Below are 13,536 nucleotides of genomic sequence, written 5' to 3'. Positions count from 1 at the left end.
GTGCACCGCCAACCTTGGCCATGTGCAAAACCCTCCGAACTAAAAATTTTCGTGCACCCAGATTTTCATGGTATTCATTTGGGGACATTTGTAGGCCTTTCCAACCCTCACATCTCAAAAACCACGAATTTCATTTTTTCACAAAACTCCCCACCAAGCAATCTAGCTATGTCGTGGTGCACCGACAGCCTTGGCCATGTGCAAACCCCTCCGAACTCAAAACTTTCGTGCACCAAGAATTTCATGGTATTCATTTGGGGTCATTTGTAGGCCTTTACAACCCTCACATCTCAAAAACCACGAATTTCAATTTTTCACAAAACTCCCCACCCAGCCATCAACCTATGCCGTGGTGCACCGCCAACCTTGGCCATGTGCAAAACCATCCGAACTAAAAGTTTTCAGATTTTCACGGTATTCATTTGGGGATATTTCTAGGCCTTTCCAACCCTCACATCTAAAAAACCACGAATTTCATTTTTTCACAAAACTCCCCACCAAGCAATCTAGCTATGTCGAGGTGCACCGACCAACTTGGCCAAGTGCAAACTCCATCCAATTCAAAACTTTCGTGCACCAAGACTTTTACAGTACTCATTTGGGGACATTTGTAGGCCTTTCCAACGCTCATATCTCAAAAACCACGAATTTCATTTTTTCACAAAACTCCCCACCAAGCCATCTACCTATGCCGTGGTGCACCGCCAACCTTGGCCATGTGCAAAACCCTCCGAACTAAAAATTTTTGTGCACCCAGATTTTCTTGGTATTCATTTGGGGACATTAGTAGGCCTTTCCAACCCTCACATCTCAAAAACCACGAATTTCATTTTTTCACAAAACTCACCACCAAGCAATCTGGCTATGTCGAGGTGCACCGACCAACTTGGCCAAGTGCAAACTCCATCCAATTCAAAACTTTCTTGCACCAAGACTTTTACAGTACTCATTTGGGGACATTTGTAGGCCTTTCCAACGCTCATATCTCAAAAACCACGAATTTCATTTTTTCACAAAACTCCCCACCAAGTCATCTACCTATGTCGTGGTGCACCGACAGCCTTGGCCATGTGCAAACCCCTCCGAACTCAAAAATTTCGTGCACCAAGAATTTCATGGTATTCATTTGTGGTCATTTTTAGGCCTTTCCAACCCTCACATCTCAAAAACCACGAATTTCATTTTTTCACAAAACTCCCCACCAAGCAATCTAGCTATGTCGTGGTGCACCGACAGCCTTGGCCATGTGCAAACCCCTCCGAACAAAAAACTTTGGTGCACCAAGAATTTCATGGTATTCATTTGGGGTTATTTGTAGGCCTTTCCAACCCTCACATCTCAAAAACCACGAATTTCATTTTTTCACAAAACTCCCCACCCAGCCATCAACCTATGCCGTGGTGCACCGCCAACCTTGGCCTTGTGCAAAACCCTTCGAACTAAAAATTTTCGTGCACCCAGATTTTCATGGTATTCATTTGGGGACATTTGTAGGCCTTTCCAACCCTCACATCTCAAAAACCTCGAATTTCATTTTTTCACAAAAGTCCCAACTAAGCAATCTAGCTATGTCGTGGTGCACCGACAGCCTTGGCCATGTGCAAACCACTCCGAACTCAAAACTTTCGTGCACCAAGAATTTCATGGTATTCATTTGGGGTCATTTGTAGGCCGTTCCAACCCTCACATCTCAAAAACCACGAATTTCATTTTTTCACAAAACTCCCCACCAAGCAATCTAGCTATGTCGTGGTGCACCGACAGCCTTGGCCATGTGCAAACCCCTCCGAACTCAAAACTTTAGTGCACCAAGAATTTCATGGTATTCATTTGGGGTCATTTTTAGGCCTTTCCAACCCTCACATCTCAAAAACCACGAATTTCATTTTTTCACAAAACTCCCCACCAAGCAATCTAGCTATGTCGAGGTGCACCGACCAACTTGGCCAAGTGCAAACTCCATCCAATTCAAAACTTTCTTGCACCAAGACTTTTACAGTACTCATTTGGGGACATTTGTAGGCCTTTCCAACGCTCATAACTCAAAAACCACGAATTTCATTTTTTCACAAAACTCCCCACCAAGCCACCAAGCAATCAACCTATGCCGTGGTGCACCGCCAACCTTGGCCATGTGCAAAACCCTCCAAACTAAAAATTTTCGTGCACCCAGATTTTCATGGTATTCATTTGGGGACATTTGTAAGCCTTTCCAACCCTCACATCTCAAAAACCACGAATTTCATTTTTTCACAAAACTCCCCACCAAGCAATCTAGCTATGTCGTGGTGCACCGACAGCCTTGGCCATGTGCAAACCCCTCCGAACTCAAAACTTTTGTGCACCAAGAATTTCATGGTATTCATTTGGGGTCATTTGTAGGCCTTTCCAACCCTCACATCTCAAAAACCACGAATTTCATTTTTTCACAAAACTCCCCACCCAGCCATCAACCTATGCCGTGGTGCACTGCCAACCTTGGCCATGTGCAAAACGATCCGAACTAAAAATTTTCGTGCACCCAGATTTTCATGGTATTCATTTGGGACATTTGTAGGCCTTTACAACTCAAAAACCACGAATTTCATTTTTTCACAAAACTCCCCACCAAGCAATCTAGCTATGTCGAGGTGCACCGACCAACTTGGCCAAGTTCAAACTCCATCCAATTCAAAACTTTCTTGCACCAAGACTTTTACAGTACTCATTTGTAGGCCTTTCCAACCCTCACATCTCAAAAACCACGAATTTCATTTTTTCACAAAACTCCCCACCCAGCCATCAACCTATGCCGTGGTGCACTGCCAACCTTGGCCATGTGCAAAACCATCCGAACTAAAAATTTTCGTGCACCCAGATTTTCATGGTATTCATTTGGGGACATTTGTAGGCCTTTCCAACCCTCACATCTCAATAACCACGAATTTCATTTTTTCACAAAACTCCCCACCAAGCAATCTAGCTATGTCGTGGTGCACCGACAGCCTTGGCCATGTGCAAACCCCTCCGAACTCAAAACTTTCGTGCACCTAGATTTTCATGGTATTCATTTGGGGACATTTGTAGGCCTTTCCAACCCTCACATCTCAAAAACCACGAATTTCATTTTTTCACAAAACTCCCCACCAAGCAATCTAACTATGTCGTGGTGCACCGACAACCTTGGCCATGTGCAAACCCCTCCGTACTCAAAACTTTCGTGCACCAAGAATTTCATGGTATTCATTTGGGGTCATTTGTAGGCCTTTCCAACCCTCACATCTCAAAAACCACGAATTTCATTTTTTCACAAAACTCCCCACCCAGCCATCAACCTATGCCGTCGCGCACTGCCAACCTTGGCCATGTGCAAAACCATCCGAACTAAAAATTTTCGTGCACCCAGATTTTCATGGTATTCATTTGGGGACATTTGTAGGCCTTTCCAACCCTCACATCTCAAAAACCACGAATTTCATTTTTTCACAAAACTCCCCACCAAGCAATCTAGCTATGTCGAGGTGCACCGACCAACTTGGCCAAGTTCAAACTCCATCCAGTTCAAAACTTTCTTCCACCAAGACTTTTACAGTACTCATTTGGGGACATTTGTACGCCTTTCCAACGCTCATATCTCAAAAACCACGAATTTCATTTTTTCACAAAACTCCCAACTAAGCAATCTAGCTATGTCGTGGTGCACCGACCGCCTTGGCCATGTGCAAACCACTCCGAACTCAAAACTTTCGTGCACCAAGAATTTCATGGTATTCATTTGGGGTCATTTGTAGGCCTTTCCAACCCTCACATCTCAAAAACCACGAATTTCAATTTTTCACAAAACTCCCCACCAAGCAATCTAGCTATGTCGTGGTGCACCGACAGCCTTGGCCATGTGCAAACCCCTCCGAACTCAAAACTTTCGTGCACCTAGATTTTCATGGTATTCATTTGGGGACATTTGTAGGCCTTTCCAACCCTCACATCTCAAAAACCACGAATTTCATTTTTTCACAAAACTCCCCACCAAGCAATCTAGCTATGTCGTGGTGCACCGACAACCTTGGCCATGTGCAAACCCCTCCGTACTCAAAACTTTCGTGCACCGAGAATTTCATGGTATTCATTTGGGGACATTTGTAGGCCTTTCCAACCCTCACATCTCAAAAACCACGAATTTCATTTTTTCACAAAACTCCCCACCAAGCAATCTAGCTATGTCGTGGTGCACCGACAGCCTTGGCCATGTGCAAACCCCTCCGAACTCAAAACTTTCGTGCACCTAGATTTTCATGGTATTCATTTGGGGACATTTGTAGGCCTTTCCAACCCTCACATCCCAAAAACCATGAATTTCATTTTTTCACAAAACTCCCCACCAAGCAATCTAGCTATGTCGTGGTGCACCGACAGCCTTGGCCATGTGCAAACCCCTCCGAACTCAAAAGTTTCGTGCACCAAGAATTTCATGGTATTCATTTGCGGTCATTTGTAGGCCTTTCCAACCCTCACATCTCAAAAACCACGAATTTCATTTTTTCACAAAACTCCCCACCCAGCCATCAACCTATGCCGTGGTGCACCGCCAACCTTGGCCATGTGCAAAACCCTCCAAACTAAAAATTTTCATGCACCCAGATTTTCATGGTATTCATTTGGGGACATTTGTAGGCCTTTCCAACCCTCACATCTCAGAAACCACGAATTTCATTTTTTCACAAAACTCCCCACCAAGCAATCTAGCTATTTCGTGGTGCACCGACCAACTTGGCCAAGTGCAAACTCCATCCAATTCAAAACTTTCGTGCACCAAGTGATGTGACCCCAATAAGGCTTATAGCATTGGGCCAACGCCTAGGCCCATTTCTTTTTAATTTCTTTATTTTCTTTTATTTTGATTAAATAAATGTCTCTAATTGGGTTTGTTTGCTAAATACAGCCTATTTTCTAAGCTGCCAATTATGGAAGAATTGCCATTGGGCCTACGACCCAACTCTTCTCTACATCAACCGAATTGGGCCCGAGCCCAACTTTTAACATACATCCAATCTCTTCATGGTGCAGGGTGTGCTTTCCGTCCAGCGTGCCAGTTCTCTTTCCCGCATGGGCTGAGACTTGCGGCCCAATAGCTTTCACGTAGGAAGAGGGGTTGTTTGCAGCATTTCACACGACCCAACCCTACAACATTTTTGTTTCGCGACTACAAGACTCTTCATTCACGCATAAACCAATTTCTGCGTGGCTAGGGTTCAAACCTTAACACAGCCAGCCGTTGGTTCCTTCAGTTTGCGTAGCGTGTGCCACTTTCCTTTGCTAGCTTTCCAAAGCACGCGTCCCACACCTTTGCCGCGAGTCTAGAACGCCGTCAATACCCGAACCTTAGTCTAGGGTTGCCTTTCTTCTTTCTCGCCGTTAGGTTAATTCTAAACGGCATTCTCTGTTTGCTCTTCATGGCCGCCCTTAATCTATAAAAGGGCAGGCCGTTTGTTTGTAAAGAAGCTTGGATGAATGAGAATATTGGTTGAGAGTACTCCAACCTTTTATCTCTGCTCAAACCCTAAACCCTAGATTAGGATTCACCTCGTCGGGTTTACCATTCCAGTGAGAAGCTTGAGAGAATCGAGTGTTAACCCTAAGAGTCTTCCGCTGCGTTTCCTCATCGATTCCACCGAACAATCGACGTTTGGAGGCCACTCTCCAACGAACGGAGCACGTTTCCGCCGATCAATGGCGCCGATGGCCTCATCAAGTGGTATTGATAGCCACTCATTCTTGGACCGCGCTGAGATAAGTGTTCTTCATCTTCTCTTTGCTGTTATTTCTTCAAATTTTTGTTCGATTCTGTCTTGTTCTGGTTTGATTGAGTTTTGCGTCTCTGTTGTTCATCTGTGCTATTGATGTTTTAGTGCTGAAATTGATTCAATGTGCTTGTTCAAATTTTCTGAATCAATACTTTAAAGACTGTTTGTAGCTCGCTGAATTTCTTGCCGTCAATGTATGTCCATAAGTTGGATTTCTTTTTCTTACTTAGCTTTAATTTTTTTCTGATCTTCGTGTTCTGTCTAAGTCATATTTAGCCATTTCACATGTTCCTTGATTCCATAGATGTGTGCCTATTTTTTTTTCTGTTGATCTGTTGTGCGCGTCAGTTTTGTCACTATTGTGTATCACATGCTTAGTTTCCTATGTTTTGTGGAGTTCATATATTGCTAGGAGATCAGTAGCAATTTTCTGCAGTGTATTTTTCACTGTTTCATGTTTCATTCGTGCTAAGTTCTTGCATTGTTTGTTCAATTTTTTTTTCCATTTCTGTTCCAGTTTCGGTTTAGATGTTTTTCACTCATAGTAGTTGATTCTGTTGTTCCTTTGTTCTTTGTTTGATTCTGTTCTTGCTTTGGAAATTCATCTGTTGGCCAAGGATTGCTGTGACCGAAGCATTTCATGCGTATTCCATCACAGTCTAATCTGATTTGTATCAGAATTTATGTGTGGAAATGCAAGCTTAGTCATGTGAATGCATAGGCTATGTTAGATCTTGTCTTGAGTAGTTTGTCTTCATTACTGGAGTCATGTTCATGCTTGATAAATGTTTTTGATGCTAGTGCTGGCCTAGTTTATTTGTTTGAGTTTGAGCACTGCCTCATTCTATTTGAGCATTCACAGGTTTTAATGTTTCAGTCTATTTGAGCTCTGATTGACTAATTTCCAGATTTTGTACCTATTGCATGGTCGTTCGAATCTGAATGGCAACTGCTTTTGTTTTCCTTGTGTGTCTACTTAATCACCTTTTATTGATTCTGTGGTTAGCCTAGTTCTCTATCCGTAACTGTTGCTTCATCTTTTATTGAGTTGCAGCTTTTGTTTTTCACCGCTGTTGGCCATTCAAATTGCTCTAATGTTGTTTTTCTATTGTTTTGATGCAGCTTCTATGTATTCGTTCAGTTTCATACACATGCATCAATTAGAATTGAACCTCCAGCATTCTGCGTTGTGCATTCTGTTTTGGCTGAAAGTTTGTTGCTATTATAGTTTTACTGCAACTGGTTGATTTTGATTGATTCACATCTGCTGCATTTTGATCTTTGTTCTGCACTGCCGAGAGTTTCTTGTGACTTCATTGCTTTCTAATGTGCTTTTCATCATTGTTTTTAAGTTGGATCCTTGTCATTTGTCATATGCAATTGATATTTTGAATGGATTTGTTAAAATTGCAATTGAAGTGAACTGTGATTTAAAGGAAAAGATGCATATGTGATATATGTGAGTTGAAAAGAAAATCTCTAAATAAAAAAACAAAAAAAACAGAGAAAGAAAATATGATGAGAAAAGCTGTAATGAAAGATACTGTTTGAGTTATTTGAGTGACAAGAAAGGGAGGCAAAACAGTTCACAAAGTTCGTCTTGACTATCCATTTCAAATACAATTTGCATGTGCTCTTGATTCAACTTGTTTTGTGTCTTCTTGATTTTGGTTTTATTCATCTTACTCTAGCTACATTCCTTAGGATCCTTTTGTGTGCTATCCTTTATTGCTTTGCCTTTTTCTTGCTTGTCTTTATTGGCTATCCTTGAGTTTGTCTATTATATCCATCACTTGATGTTGTCCTTATCTCAAATTTGAACTTTTATTGTTTTCTGCTTTTACTCTCAAATGTGGCTGACTACTCATTTGTTCTTGGTTCATTTGACTTGCACTCACTGTTTTTGGTAGCCTTGTAGGTGATACCTTTTCTGCAAAGTGCAGCTGTGGTGAGGAAAAACAGTTTGAGTGGCCACCGAGAGGAAAAAGGAGTGAGTTGGGACCTTCAAGGAGGAGTACACACACTTGAGGGTGGTATATTTTGGAGGCTAGCCGAGAGAGAGACGTAGCATACTGTTATTTTTAGTTTTTGCTGTTTTTGGATGTCACGGGATTTTGTGTAAATTTTCTTTCACATTTCAGTGTTTTCCTTTCATTTGGCTTAGGTGGGAAAATGCTTTAGCGCAATCCCATCCTTAGCAAGTTTGTAATAGTTTAAGCGTGTTTAGTGTGAGGTTCAAGGGGTTCCAAAGGCCACTTGTATCTTCACTTAGGTTTTTCGTCTAGTTTATGTTTTCAGTTTTTACGATTTCAGTCTTTATGTTTTCAGCTTTTATGCTATGTGTTTCAATGTCCAGGTTCTGTTTGCGTGCTTTGTATGCTTGTATTTCTGTTTTAAGTCCCGTGATATCTAGGTGCAATGTGTTTAACACCTAGTTGACCTTCTTTTGGTCTTTCAGATTTCACTTTCTACACACACTTTCTCAATTTGTTTTTCATACAATTTGTTTCATTTGTAATTTTTATTGAGAAATTTTGTGAAAGCATTTTAGAGATCTCTGGCTAGGAAAGGCTTGGTTCCTAAGCTTGTCCATGTGACTCACCTCCCTTTCCTGGGAGTATCTCTAGAACTCTTTTCCACTACTTTCTCTTTAGAAATTCATTAACTTTGTGAAAAAATTTTTTGTCAAAAGTGTTTCAAAATGAGTTTTTCTTCTTCTAGCCGTGTGCATTTAGGTAGACATAGTAGTGTGCATTTAGGTAGGCATAATGGTAGTCATGAGTTGCATCAAACCATTCATAGTGACATTCCTTTCTTTGGGGAAGATATAGGACCAATATCATTTAAAGATTGGATGTGGGATACTGAAAAATTGGTGCAACCTTTGTTTAGTAAATATAGTCATATAGACATTCTTAGGCATGTTACATCTAGATTTGTAGGACGTGCATTAGATTGGTGGCAAGAGAGGCAATATTTAGTGAAAAAGGGGAGAACATCATGCATCAATACATTTTATGAATTAAAAACATGCATGTGGAAACATTTCATACCCCCTTTATTTAGGATCACTAAAGAACAACAAGCTAGGATAGAAGACTTCATTGACATTGGGGATGCATTCATCCAAAACATTGATAAGTTTTCTAGACTAGAAAAAGATTTCAAGCACAATCTAGACTTGCTCTTGAGTGAACAAAGAAAGAGAGAAAAATACAAGAGAGAGCAAGCTAAACATCAAAAGCTTCGAGAATTTGAAAAGAAGAGAGAAAAAGAAGCGCTCGAGAGGTTTTGTGCTGAAAAAGAACAAGAGGAAAAAGAGATAAATGAGAAGAAAAGAAGAGAGGAAGAAGAAAAGGCACAAGAGGAGGGTCTAAGAAAAGCAAAAGAAGAGAATGAGAGAAAAGAATTTGAGGAAAGAGAGAAAATAAAACAAGAGAGCAATCTTGAAATACAATCACAAGTGGTAGAGTTAAAGTGCATTTCAAAAGAGAAAAAAGAACTCTATGTTAGGGATTTGGTGATCAATTCTTCACCAATTCCTTACATGAAGATCCCATTTTCAAAGGGAGTTTTCCCAACTTTAAACTCTACTCACTTTTTCATTAAATCTTTTGTTTTGTTTTCTTCTCAAAATTTTTGTTCTCCATCTCATTTCCTTATTTCATCCTCCTCAACATCTTGTGTACCAACACACTTTGACTCTAAAATTCTTTTCAAAAATCATCTTAGTCAAAGTGTCAAACATTCTTTTTGTGAAGTGGGCCTCAAACCAAACTTTTCAACTTTTATAAGCCCATTTTCACATAGTCCACACTCAATCTTACTGCATGGTCTGTATGATTTTAATTCAATTTTATTTGATGACTATTGCAGATTTGTTTTTGATCCTGGTGGTACTATTATTTTGGTTGCTGTGAGCCTTTAATAATCCTCTAGATCTGAGGACAGATCCTCTTCAAGGGGGAGGGGATGATGTGACCCCAATAAGGCTTATAGCATTGGGCCAACGCCTAGGCCCATTTCTTTTTAATTTCTTTATTTTCTTTTATTTTGATTAAATAAATGTCTCTAATTGGGTTTGTTTGCTAAATACAGCCTATTTTCTAAGCTGCCAATTATGGAAGAATTGCCATTGGGCCTACGGCCCAACTCTTCTCTACATCAACCCAATTGGGCCCGAGCCCAACTTTCAACATACATCCAATCTCTTCATGGTGCAGGGTGTGCTTTCCGTCCAGCGTGCCAGTTCTCTTTCCCGCATGGGCTGAGACTTGCGGCCCAATAGCTTTCACGTAGGAAGAGGGGTTGTTTGCAGCATTTCACACGACCCAACCCTACAACATTTTTGTTTCGCGACTACAAGACTCTTCATTCACGCATAAACCAATTTCTGCGCGGCTAGGGTTCAAACCTTAACACAGCCAGCCGTTGGTTCCTTCAGTTTGCGCAGCGTGTGCCACTTTCCTTTGCTAGCTTTCCAAAGCACGCGTCCCACACCTTTGCCCCGAGTCTGTAACGCCGTCAATACCCGAACCTTAGTCTAGGGTTGTCTTTCTTCTTTCTCGCCGTTAGGTTAATTCTAAACGGCATTCTCTGTTTGCTCTTCATGGCTGCCCTTAATCTATAAAAGAGCAGGCCGTTTGTTTGTAAAGAAGCTTGGATGAATGAGAATATTGGTTGAGAGTACTCCCACCTTCCATCTCTGCTCAAACCCTAAACCCTAGATTAGGATTCACCTCGTCGGGTTTACCATTCCAGTGAGAAGCTTGAGAGAATCGAGTGTTAACCCTAAGAGTCTTCCGCTGCGTTTCCTCGTCGATTCCACCGAACAATCGACGTTTGGAGGCCACTCTCCAACGAACGGAGCACGTTTCCGCCGATCAATGGCGCCGATGGCCTCATCACCAAGACTTTTGCAGTATTCATTTGGGGACATTTGTAGGCCTTTCCAACCCTCACATCTCAAAAACCACGAATTTCATTTTTTCACAAAACTCCCCACCCAACCATCAACCTATGCCGTGGTGCACCGCCAACCTTGGCCATGTTCAAAACCATCTGAACTAAAAATTTTCGTGCACCCAGATTTTCATGGTATTCATTAGGGGACATTTGTAGGCCTTTCCAGCTCTCACATCTCAAAAACCACGAATTTCATTTTTTCACAAAACTCCCCACCAAGCAATCTAGCTATGTCGTGGTGCACCGACAGCCTTGGCCATGTGCAAACCCCTCCGTACTCAAAACTTCCGTGCACCAAGAATTTCATGGTATTCATTTGGGGTCATTTGTAGGCCTTTCCAACCCTCACATCTCAAAAACCACGAATTTCATTTTTTCACAAAACTCCCCACCCAGCCATCAACCTATGCCGTGGTGCACTGCCAACCTTGGCCATGTGCAAAACCCTCCGAACTAAAAATTTTCGTGCACCCAGATTTTCATGGTATTCATTTGGGGACATTTGTAGGCCTTTCCAGCCCTCACATCTCAAAAACCACGAATTTCATTTTTTCACAAAACTCCCCACCAAGCAATCTAGCTATATCGTGGTGCACCGACAGCTTGGCCATGTGCAAACCCCTCCATACTCAAAACTTTCGTGCACCAAGAATTTCATGGTATTCATTTGGGGTCATTTGTAGGCCTTTCCAACCCTCACATCTCAAAAACCACGAATTTCATTTTTTCACAAAACTCCCCACCCAGCCATCAACCTATGCCGTGGTGCACTGCCAACCTTGGCCATGAGCAAAACCCTCCGAACTAAAATTTTTCGTGCACCCAGATTTTCATGGTATTTATTTGGGGACATTTGTAGGCCTTTCTAACCCTCACATCTCAAAAACCACGAATTTCATTTTTTCACAAAACTCCCCACCAAGCAATCTAGCTATATCGTGGTGCACCGACCAACTTGGCCAAGTGCAAACTCCATCCAATTCAAAACTTTCGTGCACCAAGACTTTTGCAGTATTCATTTGGGGACATTTGTAGGCCTTTCCAACCCTCACATCTAAAAAACCACGAATTTCATTTTTTCACAAAACTCCCCACCAAGCAATCTAGCTATGTCGAGGTGCACCGACCAACTTGGCCAAGTGCAAACTCCATCCAATTCAAAACTTTCTTGCACCAAGACTTTTTGATGTGATCCCAACAAGGCTTATAGCTGGGGTCAACGCCTAGGCCCAAATCATGCTCAAGGCCCAATACATGACCCACATGCACCTTCAAGCCCAAGCCCATCAAGAGGCCCAATAACAAGGAGCATGCTAAAAAATATCCAATTGGGCTTCATTCAAGATGGCCCAAACCCACATGGGCTTCTCATACTCTTCACATGGGCCAAAGAAGATGTGAAGATTTGAAGAGGTTTCTCAAAGAGCAATAGAATAGCAATAATATTGGCCCATTGTTTAGGCTTTGCTTTCTAGAATAATAAGTCAAACAATGAGTAGTTCAATTGATAAAATTGGGCTTGACTAAGCCCAATAGGAGATTTGGCCATGAGCTATCGAAAAAGCCAAGGTGGACTAAGTGGAAGTCAACACTTCTTCCTACACCTCATGGATCCAAAGCATCCAAGGGTTAGAAATGCTTCCTCCTTTTCCAAGGCATCATCCAATGGCCAAGATCAAGCCTCCTTCTCCAAGCTTGATCTAAGGGCCAAGATCAAGGCCCACTCCATCCAAAGGCTCTCCTTTCTCATGTGTAAATGGCTTCATATAAAAGCCAAAATTTCACTCATTTGTAGACACTCTTGAAATTTTATGCAATAGATGCAACTTGAGTTGAGAGCACTACTCCCTCTATTGCCTTCGAGAGTCACCACTTTCTAGAGATTTCCTCTCTCTACCTCTAGCCACCTTCCTTAGGCTAGCATAGATTAGGAAATCCTATCACCTCTTTCACCTTCCATTGCTTGCAAGTGCCGTCCAACTTGCCTCCATTCCTTCATCCATTTCCGCTGCCCATGGAGCTCTTCATGCACCTTTGGAGCTCCACCACTTTTACAGTACTCATTTGGGGAAATTTGTAGGCCTTTCCAACGCTCATATCTCAAAAACCACAAATTTCATTTTTCACAAAACTCCCCACCCAGCCATCAACTTATGCCGTGGTGCACCGCCAACCTTGGCCATGTGCAAAACCCTCCGAACTAAAAATTTTCGTGCACCCAGATTTTTATGGTATTCATTTGGGGACATTTGTAGGCCTTTCCAACCCTCACATCTCAAAAACCACGAATTTCATTTTTTCACAAAACTCCCCACCAAGCAATCTAGCTATGTCGAGGTGCACCGACCAACTTGGCCAAGTGCAAACTCCATCCAATTCAAAACTTTCTTGCACCAAGAATTTTACAGTACTCATTTGGGGACATTTGTAGGCCTTTCCAACGCTCATATCTCAAAAACCACAAAATTCATTTTTTCACAAAACTCCCCACCAAGCCTACCTATGCCGTGGTGCACCGCCAACCTTGGCCATGTGCAAAACCCTCCGAACTAAAAATTTTCGTGCACCCAGATTTTCATGGTATTCATTTGGCGACATTTGTAGGCCTTTCCAACCCTCACATCTCAAAAACCACGAATTTCATTTTTCACAAAACTCCCCACCCAGCCATCAACCTATGCCGTGGTGCACAGCCAACCTTGGCCATGTGAAAAACCATCCGAACTAAAAATTTTCGTGCACCTAGATTTTCATGGTATTCATTTGGGGACATTTGTAGGCCTTTCTAATC

This window comes from Vigna unguiculata, chromosome 10 (assembly GCF_037176805.1).
Source record: "Vigna unguiculata cultivar grain cowpea cultivar isolate G323 ecotype 2 chromosome 10, ASM3717680v1, whole genome shotgun sequence".
Classification (NCBI taxonomy): domain Eukaryota; kingdom Viridiplantae; phylum Streptophyta; class Magnoliopsida; order Fabales; family Fabaceae; genus Vigna; species Vigna unguiculata.
The sequence above is the reverse complement of the archived record's forward strand: the minus strand, read 5'-3'. Positions refer to the sequence as shown.